Source organism: Canis lupus, chromosome 11 (assembly GCF_003254725.2).
Source record: "Canis lupus dingo isolate Sandy chromosome 11, ASM325472v2, whole genome shotgun sequence".
Classification (NCBI taxonomy): domain Eukaryota; kingdom Metazoa; phylum Chordata; class Mammalia; order Carnivora; family Canidae; genus Canis; species Canis lupus.
The window spans coordinates 63,513,878-63,530,360 of record NC_064253.1 but is presented as its reverse complement, the minus strand read 5'-3'; the positions used below and the strand labels follow the sequence as shown (position 1 = coordinate 63,530,360).

At 45.1% G+C, this 16,483-nt stretch overlaps 1 long non-coding RNA gene across 6 annotated transcripts; it reads right to left on the bottom strand.

Moving 5' to 3' along the window:
- Positions 1-764: 764 nt before the first annotated feature.
- On the bottom strand, positions 765-15,341 carry LOC112650141 (uncharacterized). 6 transcript variants are annotated; one of them, XR_003129990.3, is made up of 5 exons: positions 14,326-15,339; positions 13,738-13,862; positions 6,265-8,036; positions 5,682-5,710; positions 3,801-5,579 (listed from the first exon to the last, which is right to left on the bottom strand). It is a non-coding gene; the product is annotated as an uncharacterized LOC112650141 (long non-coding RNA). The 6 variants fall into 6 exon arrangements; XR_003129989.3 differs by adding an exon at positions 765-3,205 and having other exon boundaries at positions 5,470-8,036; positions 14,326-15,341; XR_003129988.3 differs by having other exon boundaries at positions 3,800-4,532; positions 5,470-8,036; positions 14,326-15,341.
- Positions 15,342-16,483: the final 1,142 nt, after the last annotated feature.

Below are 16,483 nucleotides of genomic sequence, written 5' to 3'. Positions count from 1 at the left end.
AGGAAGCCAAGGAATGTGGTAGCCTCTGGAAGCTGGGAATGAGTCTCAGTTGAAAGCCAGCAAAGAAATGGGGATCTCAGTACTACAACCACGAGAAGCTAGCTGATTTCTGCCAACATTACCCAACGAACAGGAAACAGGGTCTTGTCTAACATCTCCAGAAAGAAATGCAGCCGGATAATACCTGGATTAGTCTAGTGAAATCTGTACTGGATTGGTGGCCTGCAGACCTATAAGGTAATAATACATTTGTGTGGTTTTAAGTTCCTACATTGGTGATAATTTGTTAGGGGAGCATAACAAAACAAGTACTGGCCCTCACCTGCAGAGTCGGTAGGCACACCAGTTTGTGTCTAGTTAGGAGCTTAAGCCACACTAGTAATTTGAGCAAATTTTGAAAGAATTGTTAACTAGTAAAAGGTGATTAGTAAATAAGAGTAAAAGAGAGCTTTAAAGCTTATAGAAATAGCAAATGTAGGGAGCAGCCAGCAGGGCAGAGAGAGGGTACCCAAGGGAGGAACAAACTTGGCTAGGTCTTGCAAGGGGTGGAATTGATCGGGATTGTTTAATTTATGGCATAATGGCTTTGGATCAATGGGCACAACAACGCGAAGATCTTGCAGCAAACCTTGACCAATGATAATATTTAGTCCTGATGAGTAAATCATTTTAGTCATTTAGCACTCCATCTTCTAGGAGTAATGCATTTCCTGGAATGAACAGTTACATTAGTTTTATTGTTTAGCATAATGATAGAAAAATATGCAGGTCCAAAAAAAAAAAAAAGAAAGAAAAATATGCAGGTCCCAGTATTATTTTAATACAGGTACAGACAATGCATTAGTTTCAATTTTCATTACTTTGCTATTCTTAGGGGAGGAAGAGATGCTCTCATGGTTCATTTGTGTTTCATGGGTGAGCTGAAAAGTTTCCATATATGGTTCTGTGTGAACGGCTGTGAATTAATCCTCTTTTTCTCATTGGTTTGTAAGAACATCGCATAAAATAAGGGTGTTCTTTGTTATTGGAGTTCTGATTTTTCCCAGTTGGTCATTTGTTTTTGACTTTGTTTTTGCCTCTTATTTTAATATAAAAATATTAAACCTATTTACTTTGTCCCACGAATCAGTTCTTTTGTGGGTTCAGGTTATGCTTTAAAATGTCTTTCCATACATACCAGATTGTTAACTGCGCCAACTTCCACAGAGTGGGGGTGTATAGGGATGAGAATGCTTCCACTTTGGGATTTATACATTTATGTGTTGTTTGAACTTATTATAAAAAGCATGCTCTGCTATTACACTTTTAAAATATTTTTAAAACATAGAAATGCTTTTTCACACTCCTAAGCTTCTAGAGCTTTTTATGTTTTATATGTTTAAAAAAAGCATAAAAAGCTCCTGGGTGGCTCAGCTGGTTAAGCATCTGACTCTAGATTTCAGTTCAGGTTGTTGTGTTTTCAGGGTCATGAGATCCAGCGCCCTGTTGGGCTCCACCCTCAGTGGGGACTCTACTTGACATTCTCTCTCCCTCTCCCTCTGCCCCACCCCCATTTATGCTCTCTAAATAAATAGTAATAGAATCTTTTAAAAAATACTTATTTAAGGAGCCAATTATAGCCAGTTTTTCCTCCCAAACACCTACACAATTGCCCCAACTCTGTTGAACATCCCATCTTTACTCCCCGATTTGCCATGCTATTGTTACAAGATGCTAAATTTCCATACACGGTTGGGACAATTTATGGACTATTCACACCCACATTCCTATATATTTCTGTGTCAATACCATATAGTTTTATTTACTGTAACTTTATTAAAATATTTTAATACCTTTGGGACACTTGCCCCCCTCATGACTATTATTTTTCAGGATATCTCTGACCATGTTCCTATGTTTTCTTCTTTTTATATTAATTTTAATAATATTTGACTCAAATCACCACGAAATCATGTTGGTGTTTTCATTATAATTGTAATCCTTTATAAATTTAGGGGAAACTGGCATCTTTATAATACTGTATCTTTCCATCCTACAATAATGTATACCTTCCTCTCCTCAAACAAATTTTCTCTTCTTTAAGTCCCTAAGTAGAATTTAGGAAACTCGTGATTTTGTGAATTTATTTTTTTACTTAGCTACTTTTGTTATTTTATTGTTTTATCGGCTCTCTTGGCTTTTCTAATTTTCTGGGTCTCCGCTTTAGGCATGGACTTCATAGACAGCATAGATTGTGGTTTCATTTTTGGACTCAATCCGAGTTTTTCATTTTTTTAAGGATTTTATTCCTTTCATGTAGGGCTGTATCACAGATGTTTGTTCTGCTTCTGCATTCTTATTTAAAAAACTCTTAGCCTGTTTGGGCCACTATAACACAAATACCATAGCCTGGGTGACTTAAAAACATTTATTTCTCACAGTGTTAGAGGCTGGGAAGTCCAAGATCAAGGCACTAGCAGATTGGGTGCCTGGCTAGAGCCTGCTTCCTGGTTCATAGACAGCTGTTTTCTACCTGTGTCCTCACATGGGGGAAAAGAGAGATCAGAATAAGCTCTCTTGACTCTTATAAGGGTTAGGGTTAGGATGAGGGCTCTACCCTTATGACCTCATCTAATCCTATGCACCTCCTAAAAGCTCTGCTTCCTAATTTGGGAGTTTTGACATAAATTTTGAGGGTGACACAAACATTCGGTCCTTAACGTAGTTTGAATTTTCTTCTTATGGCCTTTCTTGGTCGTCTACCTCAACACTGCCATCGAGACAAGTTCAGTTACTTTTTGTTTCTGTTTCTTTTTTGTTGTTGTTCAAGTAGTTAAAATATTTACTTTTATATCTCTTCAAATATACGTTTTTGTTTTGATCTTCTGAGCTCTGTCCCAGACTATTAGCATACATTATTATTTCTATATTATACATAAAGGACACCAAAATGGGGTGACCTGTTGGTCTAAAATTTCGAAGTCCTACTAATCTTTTTCTAGTGAATAGCTCTCATATTCTGAGCACTCACTATGGACCAGGCATTTCACATGTTATCTCATTTAATCTGTAGATTATTTCTAGGACATGGGTATTATTATTCCCATTTTCATGTGAGGAAATCAAGTCTTAAAATATCTAATAGATGCTCAGCTTCAAACAGTCGTGGATTTGAACCATAGTCTTTCTAGTTTCTGCTCTTTCCTGTTATTCACATTCTTTCATCCTGAGGGAAGAAATAAAAGCCAGGCTATCGTCTCTGTTTCTAGTGATGAATCAAAGGAAAAGGTTGGAAACGTGACTTCTCTTAAGTATTATTTACTTTTGACTTTTGAACTATGTGTTTTGTTTTTTTCTGAAGACTAAAATCAGTAGTGAAAAGAAAGCTACCCCTAAAATTGAAAATAAATTGAAATTAATAACTTTAACTCTTGGGGATCCCTGGGTGGCTCAGCGGTTCAGCGCCTGCCTTTGGCTCAGGGCATGATCCTGGGGTCCCGGGATCGAGTCCCGCATCGAGCTCCCTGCATGAAGCCTGCTTCTCCCTCTGCCTGTGTCTCTGCCTCTCTCTCTCTCTCTCTCTCTGTGTCCATCATGAATAAATAAATAAAATCTTTAAATAACCTTAACTCTTTATCAAATTGGTTACATAACCACACAGCGAAAAGAATTCTTTCTAGTGACTTTGCTATATGTTCTTCTGGTATACTTTCTTGGTAAGGTATATTCTAAGGAAAAAAGACCAGTGAGTAATTGCAAACTTCACTTAATAGTTTTATTTTTAGAAGTAATATTTGTATTATAATCTTTTTTTTTAATTTTTTTTTTTTTTTTTTTTTTTTATGATAGGCACACAGTGAGAGAGAGAGAGGCAGAGACACAGGCAGAGGGAGAAGCGGGCTCCATGCACCGGGAGCCCGATGTGGGATTCGATCCCGGGTCTCCAGGATCGCGCCCTGGGCCAAAGGCAGGCGCCAAACCGCTGCACCACCCAGGGATCCCTGTATTATAATCTTGAAACATATAATTTTATATATTAGGAAAGAACAACTAAGAATGTTAAGATCCAAACTTCTCATTGTGAGGGAAAGCGGATACACATAAAAATTAAAGTAAAAGTCCTGTATTAAATTTGATATATTAATATCAGCTCAAGGTTTGTATATTTTTACTTTCTCTGTTCACTGAAAGGACTGAAAAGCAACAATATCCCAGTAGCCATGTTAACTAAGCATCTATCCTTCATGCTTGTTTTTAGCTGCCAGTTTTGGCAAAGCCTCATCATTTGGGTGGGAGAGGACTGGCTGCCCCAGGCTAAGTCTGTTTTCAGGCAAGGAAATAAGCCAGAGCTTAGTTCAGCAGCTGGGGATTTTAAAGTTCTTTGCCAGGAATGAGGTCTTCTCCAGTCCTCTTCATCATCTTTTTGTGAAGGCTACATTGCTCACTAATGCTTTTATGTGAAAGTGGACTCTTTTGGGTAAACATGAAGGCGGAGCTGTATCCTATGTCCGGATTAATGCTGGGTAGGAATTTGGAGTTGAGAACAGGAAATCCTGAGAATTGAAAATCCCCGGGAATTAGCAAAAACTCCTGAAAGAACTTCAGATTTTGAAAGGCTATATAATGGGTAGGATCAAAGCTGAGATGACCAAGGGGGACAACCCAGCTAATATCTGGGTTGGAGGAGGCATAAGTGTATTTATGATATGAAGAAAGGATGGAATTGGTAAAATACTGAGGCCCAGAGAGAGATGAAAGGATTTAGAAGGCCCAGGGAGAGGTGAATAGATCTACTAGTCTGGATGCTGTAGGGAGGGATTGTGGGTTCACCTTCCTCTTTAAGGACCCCCTTCCACCTCAAAAACACCGTCACTTCCATAACTCCACGTGGGTGACCTGGAAGTCTAGTCTAGAGGGTATATTCTCAGTGTCAGCTCTTTGAGGCTTCTGTGCACTTCAGATAAACTCTGCTTTCAGATGCTTCTCAGTGAGCCTTGGGGCACTAGTTCCATTTTATATTTTCTGTGAGTGTGGGGTTCCTTGTTCTGTTTCTCCACTATTTAAAGAGGAATCAGAATTTACTAACATTTAGGGAAAAAAGACATGTCAATTTAGCAAAAGAATCTTAAGGCCGGCCCCCAGCAGAGACGAACCTTGTCTTCTACTTGCCTAGATTAGTTATGTTGATACAAGAGCCACCTGAGAGGGAAACTCTCAGGAAAGAGTAGAATATTGATGAGGGTACAGGGTAGGGGTAGGACTGGGAACTGGGGTTTATACTGGAAGCTCACAGACCCCCTATCTGGGTGTGGTAGAGGGCTCCATGATAGAACCCTGACAACAGTGAGTCACCGGCCACAGATTGGATTATTAAGAGAGTTCAGGAAAGTCCCTCGACTCTATTCATCAGTCAAGAACCCAATTCAGGTCTATCTCTGGGCCAAGGGTCCCCTTTGCATTAGGGCTGATAGGAAGAACAATGCTCCTAACCTTTGAAAGCCTTGAATCAGACGCCGGAGCCCAAGTTCGATCATCAGGGTCAAGCCTTATGTGAAGGAGTACACCTGAGCTTGCTGTTCAGGGACATTTGTGTCCTTTATCTGAAGAGGATAGAGACTGAACAATCAATTGAGCATGACTACAGAAAACTCTTCTTGAAATTTTTGCAGAAGGAAAAGTGGTCAATATTTTATCCGCCTTACCGTGAAGTACGGGGATGGATCCCAGGGCTCTATTAATATAGAAAACCAGATCATCCATGAATAATGAATAATGAATGTGTGCAGCTAACCTCAAGAGAAGAGAAGGAAAATTTGGCCCCAGCCACTCACTCTAGTCTCTTAAGATCAGTGCAGAGTCAAAAAGAGGAACAAAGGTGTAGCACTAAAAGGCAAGGTTTGGTCTCGTCAACCGTGGGATGCCCAAGGTTTAGCCTTAATCTCACCTAACCAGGTGACCCAGGTCCACAATCTCTGAGGAGGGCAGTTCCTAGAGCAAGTCCCTGTTAGAAAACAGAGCGCTGAGAGGGGAGGTTCACAGCAAGCATTCCCTGTTCTGCTGGGGATCTGGCCCACGGGGGAGCCGTGTGAGGTCCACTAGAACCACTGTTTGTTCTGGAGGCAGAAATCCCAGGTCCTGGTTGGGGACAAGCTATCTGACTTCCCCAAGCTTCAGTTTCCTACTCTGAGGTGTCACCTGGTCTCCGTACCTCACAGGGTTGTTGTGAGGATCGCACAAGATAATGTCTGGGAAAGGCCTTCCTATTCCTGTCACGGACTACTTTACCTTGTGCACTCATCTGGGGGCTCCCAGAGTCTTAGTCTGCCAAGAGTGTGTCACAAAGGATCATTCCGCTCAGACTCCTAAAATATCACTTTGCTCTTCTCTTCACCGTAAGTAATCCAAGCTCTTGCTCAGATTGGAGGGGATGACTGGAAGAATCTGATGAAGCACAGGACAAGTTTTTCCAAGGAACAGGAGAGGACTCTCTCTTCCCTCTTTCCTGTGTCCCTCTTCCTAGGATGATTATGCAGTGGCAGGGCCCAGTGCAACCTGGGGTTGATGTTGGCTCGGAAGCCTCTAGGGAAGGGAATGGGAAAGCAAGCCTTGGTGTGAGGAATGAGGAAAACATTGTGAAGTCTGGGATGTGTGTGTGTGTGTCGGGGGGGACATAGTGTGTTTCCAGGCCCTCTACCAGGGCCCTCTACCAGGCCCTCATCCCAGCTCACTGACTTTAGGTTAATTCTCTCGTCTTCTACAGCCATTTGGACAAGCTCCCCATTATAGGCAGTTTGTGCCAACCATTTTATCAAGATCCCCCACTGTGAGTTGTGCGATGTGGTGGCCATGGAAGCTGACATTCTGCTGTTTGGGGAGCCTGTGGAAGATGCTGCTGCCGCCTTAGAGCCACACAACTGCCACCATTCCTCTGAGGGAGTTAGCTCAATCTCTGCCTTCAACCTCTCACTGACCCTCGGAAGACCTATAACTGACTCCTCAGCCCCTTTACCTCTGGTTTCCACCTTCTCTGCAGTCTGGATTCTGCAGACACCCAAGTTCCAGACCCTCTGCAGACTCCATAACACTGGCTTCCATATTCTCTGTGGACTCTCCAGAAGCATGTTGATCTCTGCTACTTCTTTGCCTAAGTACTCTTTGGGGCCCATCTTCCCTCAGTGGCCTCTGACCATCTGTTTTCCTTTCACTGTGTCCCATTTTCTCAAAACACCTCCTTGTCACTCATTTTACTATCACTGCTGGCTTTCTTTTTGTGAAAACCTGGGTGGAAAAGCTAATTTTCAACAAAAGGCTTCTGAGCATTGTTTTGTTTAGAACCCCAAACTTCCCTTCCATGCATGAGGTGACAGGGGTTTTAGAATTCTCTTTGACCTGTTATCCTATTTTTTCACCCCCAGCTCACTTCTTGGTGGAGTCTTATCTCCTAGGAAATAATTTGATTAATTCCATGCTATTGATAGCAAAGGAAGTTGGATGGCACCCAAAGAAAAGTAAGTACAAACCCAGCAGACAGTGTAATTGCGTGTTGTAGCCACATCATAAACAAAGTGCAGCCTGGCCTTGGACTCATACGGAGGAGTGACTAAGGTAAAATAAAAACAAACAAAAAAAAGTATGAAAGATAAAGACCCTGGAGTTACTATGGTTAATAGGTAAGAAGGGTCAACAATTTAAACCTTAACTCTGCAGAGAGGGAAGAACAAAGAAGCAAAAATATATAGAGATGAAGGCACCGTGGTGGGTGGTTCTGATGGTCTCATCTGGTGGATCTTGAAGGAAGGTGACACTTGCGGCAGTCACCACTGTGGTCCCAATGGTCTTGTGTGGAAGGGGCAACTTCCTGCCCTTGTCTGTTTTGGAATGAATCCTCAGATGTCGCTGTTAGAGGTCTCAGGACAGCCTCCCAGGGACTCGGTGCGGTTTATGTCTTCTGACTTGGGAGGCACAAGTTTACTGTTGTGTTAGTTGTTAACAGTACTTGGTAAGGGCCTTCTCACTGAGGTTCAGGTGCAGTTTTTCTTTGCTGTCTCATCTTGTAACTTAAAGAAAAGAAAATTTGGGTCACTAGTCAAGTGAATGATAAGACAGAGACTTAATGGAATATTTTGGTGATTCCAAAGAGAACCCTGTGACCTAGGCCCAAAACACCCTGGGGCATTTTATGGAAAGGGAACCCTAATTTTATTCTTTTTGTGTACTGTCCATGTTACAATTTGTAGTAAGGTATTTAGAAGCCTGTTGCTGTGAATACACCCATCAATGTGGAATATATCCTTGAAATTGTCTTTTTGTCATTTATAGAATTAAAGTTTATGAGTGTATCTTTATATGTTTATGTAGGCATACAGAATATGTATATATAATAAAGTTAATTTTAACCTTAAGACATGATTTAGCTTAGAATATAAAAACAAATGTATATGTTACAGCGAATTACCGTTTAATAAAATAAAAATTCCTTGGGCACCTGGGTATCTCAGTTGGTTAAGCATCTGCCTTTGGGCTTGAGCCCCCAGGAGGGCTTCTGGCTCAGTGGGGAGCATGCTTCTCCCTCTCCCTCGGCCCCTCCCCATGCTTGTGCCTGTTTTCTCTCTCTCTCTCTCTCTCTCTCTCTCTCTCATAAATAAAATCTGAAAAAAATTCCTTAACAGATAAACCATATTCATGATCTTATATACACATTCATATTTTCTATAATTTTCATACTAAATATATAGTCTTAATCATTTTTATTTCCAACTACATTTAATCAAGGTGACCAACTTTTGTTTTCTCCAGACACAAGGACAACTAAAAGGTAAGAAAGCAAGAATTGACCAGATTTTTATGAGTACGCATTTCAGATTATCTTTTACACTTTCAGGAGGAAGAATAAAAACACTGTCCAAAGGCACTTACATTGTCTATTAATCTGCAGTCCTTATGTAATGTATATGAACAAGGATAAATTAAAACTGTTATATATATTTTATATATATTTAAAAGCTTAGAAACTGCTCAGGTATCCAAATGTTATATATCAAGTAATGCAACATTTTCTAAAGTCTTACCGTTTTGCCTAAGTATTTAGAAATTACAATTTTAGCCAAAACATTAAATCTTTATGATTCATAGTACTGTAAGAATTTTACAAGATCACAACCCTTTAAAAGACATCTGTCCTATGATTTCACTTAAACACAATTTCGTATTTTATAATCTTAAAAAGTTTGCTTCAACAATGATTCTTTTCTTGTCCCATAAAACCAATATACAAAATTTAGAAAGTTTAAATCCTGAAGTTTTATTCTTAGTTTCATATAAACTAGAATATTGCCTTAGCATTAATATATAATAAAACCAGAGCAGTAACTTTATGTAATAAACCAAAGCACTATAAACACAGAGTTGTCTTTAATCAATATGATTAACTCATTCCAATTTGCCCAAAATTAATTTATGAGAAAATTACACGATACTCAAAAAAAAATACTTTATAAACTTTGTATTAACGAAACAAAATTCAAATAATCTTAAAGTCTTATTTAAAAGCTCTTAGACTGAAGCTAAGATCTCTCATTGCTATAGTAATGAAGGCTATTATTTAAATACATTTGTCTACATTTTATAATGCACAATAATTTACTGTCATTTTTATTTTTTCTTACATATTTTTGACTACTTAGTATGCAAAATAATGACAATGATTTTTTTTTTCTGAGCAATTGATCTTTTAGAATTTCCTAAGTGAGGGAAAAACCGAAGAGGATAGGATAACAACAAAGTTGAATAGCTTTAGACAAATATGAAATTATCAGTGTAAAGGTTATCTCTGTCTGTAAGGAGAAGGGAGAAACTTTAGATGCAGGAAAACCTTTTTCATATATACTAGACACCGAAGACAAAGGCATTACAGGTTTAAACAGTAAGTCAAGCCCTTGACAATTTTATCAAGCCATACAATTAAAAGCCAGTGTTTATTAATCCCTACAGAGTGGAAACAGAGGGGAACTCTACATTAATCACAGTGATCGCTCTGCTCTCTTTTAGACCAGTTATACAATCTCCTCTTGAGAGTTTCTGTTCCCTTTTTACCTGAGGCATTTCTCAAATGAACATTCTTGTTCCTGTCAAAGTTCCCCAAGTGGCCACTATAGTTCTAGTTTATCCTCAGTGAAGTTATGCCAGGTGCTAGCACAAGCTTATTAGCAGACAAGCCCAAGAGAGATTTTTGGACTGTTGATCAGAGGTAAAATATCACTTGCGTTTTAAGTCCTCAGCCCTAAGGTTAGGCTGCTTCTACGTGCTGGCCTGGGAAATCGGCAGCCACCTGGCTCACAGAATGCGTGGAGAGATCTTTCCCAAAGCCAATTTCTCACACCCAGAGAAGACTGGAGAAAGTTCTCTTGGGCAAGCAGAAGATGGCAGACAAATAGAAGGCAGTCGATGGTGTTAAAAGCCAAACTTCACCAGGGGATACTCAGGTCTGATCGAGAAACCAAAAATTCCAGCAGACAAATATTAAACTGGTTATATCTTTGGTTCTCCAATATCAGAATCGAAATTCAGTATAAAACCACGCAATTCAAGACAGGGAGACCGCCAGTGTCTTGAGATTTAAGGAGTCTCAGATATGCACATTATTAGTGAGTCGCAGGGGCCAATGCTCAGTAGGGAGAGTTCTGACCAAATATCAAGAGAACCTCCAAATGTCTTAATCAGGGCACCAGGAGCAAAGTTGTAGTCGACAAAGTCAGGTTTATTGGCTCATTGCAATGATGGAGGTCACACACCAGAGGAACCATGGGGTGTGTTACCAAGGAAGGGAAAAGGTATGAAACAGTTTTGAAGAACGGGTGGCATTTAGGTGAGATTTATACAAAACAGTATTTTGATAAGTTAAAGCAAAGGAGGACTCTGTGTAAAAGGGGCAATGTGAGGTCTGGGTGGTGAAATGGGACACAGGTCTCCTTTTCTTTGAAATTACAAATTAAGATAAACATGGAATGTTGTACACCCAAACCTCTACTCTGAATCTGTACCTGGGTTGGATATCTAGGTTGCTGCTCTGTGTCAAAGTGAATTAGATCCTGTAGACAAGAGCAGGATGTTTTGTTCTTATTGAAATTATTTCAAAAGTCAAGTTTCTGATAAACTATAACGATAGAAAGCAAGATTTCTCAGTAACAAAGTAATAGTCATGCTACTGAATGTCTGTAGGACAGTTTACAGCTGCAGTGTTTCCTGGGGAGAAAGAGAATTTTCTGCTAACTTTGCAGCTGGCTTTATCTGTGTCCTGTGTCTGTTTTCCCAGCTTGATGAATGGCATGGTAGATTTTCAGTTTCTCAGGCCAAACTAATTTTCACTTTCTCAACATGTAACTCAGTCTCTTGTTTTACCAGCTTGTAGAACTTGCCAGAAAGAAGTCGTGGTGGCATGGGACCTTTTCTGCAAGTGATTAATCTCTTCCCTTCTTTTCTGTTTCCCAGCTTCCTAGGATGGGGTGTGTGATTTTGGGGTCCCAGCGCAGCTTGGGGTTGTTCCTGAAGGATGAGAAACTCATAGGGAACAGAATGAGAAAGCAAACCTTGGGCTGGTGAATTAAAGGTGTACAGGTTTCCCCCACTATCCAAAGTAGTGTGTTCCTATGAAAACGTCATAAGCCAAAAAAAAAAAAAAAAGTCATAAAGCAAAGAAGCATTACCATTAATTTATATAGAAAATGATTCGAGTGCTTCCAGACCACCCAAAAAACGCCTTAGGCTTTTCTTTTTTCTTTTTTTTTTTCCTTAGGCTTTTCTGATACTGTAGGGCACATCTTGCTAACGGAGGCACAAAACAAATCAAGATCAAGCACAGAGGCTCACAGACTCAGCTCAGAGCTCTGGCGGCTTGATGCTGAGATGCTGAGTGTAGTTCTGGGGAAGCTTGGTGGGGCGCCTCTGGCTGCCACCACTGCTGCTTGGGGGGCACCCTGAACACAAATGCTGAACGCTATATTCACTGTTCTATTTTTTTTTTTTTTTTTTTTGGTAAAAGCAAAAATTCTCTTTGGATTTCTTGCGGGGAGCAAAAACAGGTGATAGCGTAGGTCTGTCATACAAGCGAGGCTGTATAACACAAACTTTCAAAAGGCGGGGGTGGGGTGGCATCTGGAACTACCTGAGTGTTAGGGGGCAGATGAAGCGAGTGAACACCTGCAAAGCGCTTACCAGGGTGTGTGCATGGGGTAGGAGGGCAATATGGGTTGGTATTCGAAAAAAGGGCTCACGGCAACACACTTTGTGCTTTTCATCTTTTGTTGTGAAGGTGAAAATCCTCTTCGGATTTCTTTCAGCCAGCAAGAACAGGACCTAAAGGAGGTCTTTGTAAAAGCAAAGTGGTGTTACATGAACTTTGGATAAGCCAGGGCAGAGGCGTACCGGTGTTGTGAGTCTCGGATGTGGGGGGACGGGCAGGGCAGCATGCCTCAGGTGTCCTCACCCTCTCCAGCCTCTCTTGTTCCTATTCTTTTTTTTTTTTTTAAGATTTTTTATTTATTTATTCATGAGAGACACACACACACACACACAGAGAGGCAGAGACACAGGCAGAGGGAGAAGCAGGCTCCATGCAGGGAGTCCGATGTGGGACTCGATCCTGGGTCTCCAGGATCAAGCCCTGGGCTGCAGGCAGCACTAAACTGCTGCACCACCGGGGCTGCCCTTGTGTTCCCTATTCTGTTCCTGGTTTTAGTTAAGGGCGCAGGGAGGGTTGGGAGAGCATCAGGGTGGAGGGGGACCTCCTGTGTTCAGCGGGCCTGTGAAAGGTGCTGCCCTGTTAGTGTCTGCAGCTCCGCTACTTGAGCCTCTGTAACTCTGGCCTCCACTCTTTTACCAGACCTTCTTGAAAACCCATTACCAGCCCTGGCTGAGCCTGTTTAGTTCTGACCTATTTCTCAGCCTTTCTTTCTAGGACCCCGGCGAGTCCCATCGACTCTTGCAACGTTCCTAGCTTGTGTCTGCCTCTGCTCCCACAGAGCCTGTTTTCTTCTCATTGTGCCCTGCCCTTCCCAGTGGGACCCACTCCCTTATCCCTCCTTTCACCCTATTATTGCCACGAGAGGTTCTCCCACATTCTCACTCATCTCTTTCTCCACTCCCATTGATGGCTTTGTCTCCTGGGCCTGGGAGTCCTCCTTGCCTTGGTCTCGCCTAATCCTTCACTGTCCTTCCTCCACCTCCACTACCAGCATCCTCATTTTCCCCCCGCAAGAGCTCTCTGCCTCCACTCATCCCCCAGGTCCCCTTATTCAGTCTCATCACTGGGCGCCGGATCCCTTTTTGCCTCTGGAGCTACAATCATAACAGACTATCTTCGACTCCCTTTCTTCTCTCTCCTGGAACGACACACTCAGATACGAGATACTCTTCCCCAACCAGATCCTCCCCTTCACATGATGCTACCCTCTCTCTCTCTCTCTTTTTTTTTTTTGATGCTACCCTATCTGTAAGGACTCCAGACTCTCATCTCTCACCGAAACCCCATCCACTCTGTGAATCCTACTGATTCATTTGCCTGTCACCCCCTCCACCGACTGTCTCTGCCCCACCATTGCCAGACTCAGTTTGGCTCTGTTTCAATCTTACCGAACATTGTTCCAGAGGCCCTTTTGTCTGGCTTCTTCTGTTGCAACAGCCTCAAGCACAGACTGCTCAAAAAAACTTGCCCCTATCAACCTTCTGGTGGCAGGTGTCTGCTGAGGACTTGGTTTCCCCTACCTTCTCATACTGTGGCTTCCAGCAGGAGTTTTTTTCCTATCAGGTTCCTTCTCTGGGGAGATCCTGTAACCAGATAGGTGGATGCAGGTAGACATGCTTTCCTCAACTCTACTGTCCGGAAGCTCCTGGAGATACAAGTCACAAAGAATGTTGATTTCCAGATTTGGAAGGAGAAAGAAGAGGGGATCATTTCTAGAACAAGAGAGGGCAGATTACCAATTCTGTTGCTGATAAGCATCCCTTATGGTTGTGCACTACTCCACAGCCCTCTGACTCTTCCGGAGATATGAAGGCGAAGCACGGAAATTGGATAGTCTGTAGGAGCTTACAAATCCCCAAACCTTTAGACTCTGCAGCAGAAATGTAAGCTAGCTCTTCTGGGGTCCCCGCTCTGCACAGCAAGTTCCTGCTGGCCACTCTCCTGTTCTTTAAAAACTTTAAGACCTGCCAGTCTCCCTTTCAAACTTATTTGATCTCTAATGCCCTCCTTCTGCAATCCAAATGCAGGTAACCAATCCCCAGACCTTTTCCTTACCCTAAGCCCTAGCCCCAGGTGTTGGGGGAATGTCCGAGAGAGAAAGAACTTACCAAAGGAGGTTGGTATCGTCTCAAAGTCGAGTTTCCACTTTAGGAATATGATGATGGAGATGAGTTTGGGAATGAATTGGAATTCTTTCATGGATTAAACAGTTGAGGGAGATATAGTCAAGGCCAAAGCATCCCTAGTTCCGGAGTAGACCAGGTTAGTAGAAGCCCTGTGTGTCCATAAGTTTCAGGCTCCAAGGAAGAGCCAGAAGAATGTAGCCCCAAAGGATGAGAGGACCTCACGAGATCCAAGGCATAAATGCATCAATCAAGGGAGGTGGGATTAGGGACATACCAAGCCAAACAGTCACCCTCCCAGCCCAGGGACTTAGGCGACACCCTAATGAGCAAGACCCATGGTTTTTGCCCCAGCTGGAATACACTTCTCCAAAAAGTTCACTTGGGAGCAAAGGACGAGATGCTTAATTCAGTGGCTTTGTCCCAGGACACAGGTTAAGGGCAAGAGGGTCGCTTGCAAAAAACTCCATCACCCGTGCATCGTCCACATCCAGTTGAAACCAGAGGAGTCTGGGTTAAGTGTCATCGTCATCTTTCCAAGCATTTGGGACACAATTAGTGAGAAAACCAAAACGGCCTGCCCTTGGGTTTACGTCTTGGTCCCTGAGTCGGCTTCCTCTCCAGCTACTCAAAACTGTCACGCCTCCTTCATTTTCCCCGAGCTCTTTCACCCTGCCCCTCCCCGACAGCTTTGCCGCGTGGCCCGCAAGCCGCCTTCAGATGGGGGCTTTTCGTCATCGCATCTTCAAAGCCGTCGCGCCCCAGCCTCCTTTCCTCCTCCGAACTGCTGCGCCAAGCGGGGTCCTTCGGGGGTCCCTCCTCGACCCTCCCGGAGAGGCGCCGGGGCTCTCACCGCCGCCATCACAACTCTGGTCACACTGCGTTGTGACTTGGGGCGACTGTCCAGCACCTTCGAGCTTCCCTGAGGGGCCCCCTCTCTCCCTCACCGCAGGCCTGGGGTGTGGCACCCACCCAGGTAACGGTCAGCGATAACGGAGCGAGACTTCACCAGCAAGAGCCCCTCTGGGGGCGGGGCTTCGTCGGGGGCGGGGCCGGGCCACAGGGCGGGGGCGCAGTCAGGGGCGGGGCCACACGCGGGCGGGGCTTTGTCGGAGGCGGGGCCACACATGTGGGCGGGGCCGCGGCCAGGGAGCGAGGCCGGGCCACAGGGGCGGGGCCGGGTCAGGGGCAGGGCCACAGGGCGGGGGCGCAGTCACGGGCGGGGCCACACGTGGGCGGGGCTGGGTCAGGGCGGGGCTTTGTCGGGGGCGGGGCCACACGTGTGGGCGGGGCCGCGGCCAGGGAGCGAGGCCGGGCCACAGGGGCGGGGGCGCGGTCAGGGGCGGGGCCACAGGGCAGGGGCGCAGTCAGGGGCCGGGGCCACACATGGGCAGGGCTGGGTCAGGGCGGGGCTTTGTCGGGGGCGGGGCCACACGTGGGCGGGGCTTTGTCGGGGGCGGGGCCACACGTGTGGGCGGGGCCGCGGCCAGGGAGCGAGGCCGGGCCACAGGGGCGGGGGCGCGGTCAGGGGCGGGGCCACAGGGCAGGGGCGCAGTCAGGGGCGGGGGCCCACATGGGCGGGGCTGGGTCAGGGCGGGGTTTTGTCGGGGGCGAGGCCACACGTGGGCGGGGCTGGGTCAGGGGCGGGGCTTTGTTGGGGCGGGGCCACACGTGTGGGCGGGGTCGCGGCCAGGGAGCGGCCGGGCCAGAGGGGCGGGGGCGCGGTCAGGGGCGGGGCTTTGCCAGGGGCGGGGCCACGCATGGGCGGGACTGGGTGGTCAGGGGCGGGGCTTTTCGGGGGCGGGGCCACACGTGGGCCTTGCTGGGTCAGGCACGGGGCTTTGCCGGGGCGGGGCTGGGTCAGGGACGAGGCCACACATAGGCGGGGCTGGGTCAGGGGCGGGGCCGGGTCAGGGCGGGGCCACACATAGGCGGGGCTGGGTCAGGGGCGGGGCCACACGTGGGCGGGGCTGGGTCAGGGGCGGGGCTTTGTCGGGGCGGGGGCGCGGCCAGGGGCGGGGCTTCTCGGGGGCGGGGCCTACACGTGGGCGGGGCCGCGGCCAGGGGGCGGGGCCTACCCTGGTGCCGCATCTCAGGATGTTGGGGCGGGAAGGAAGAGCTGGGGCTGCACCCGCACAGGCGA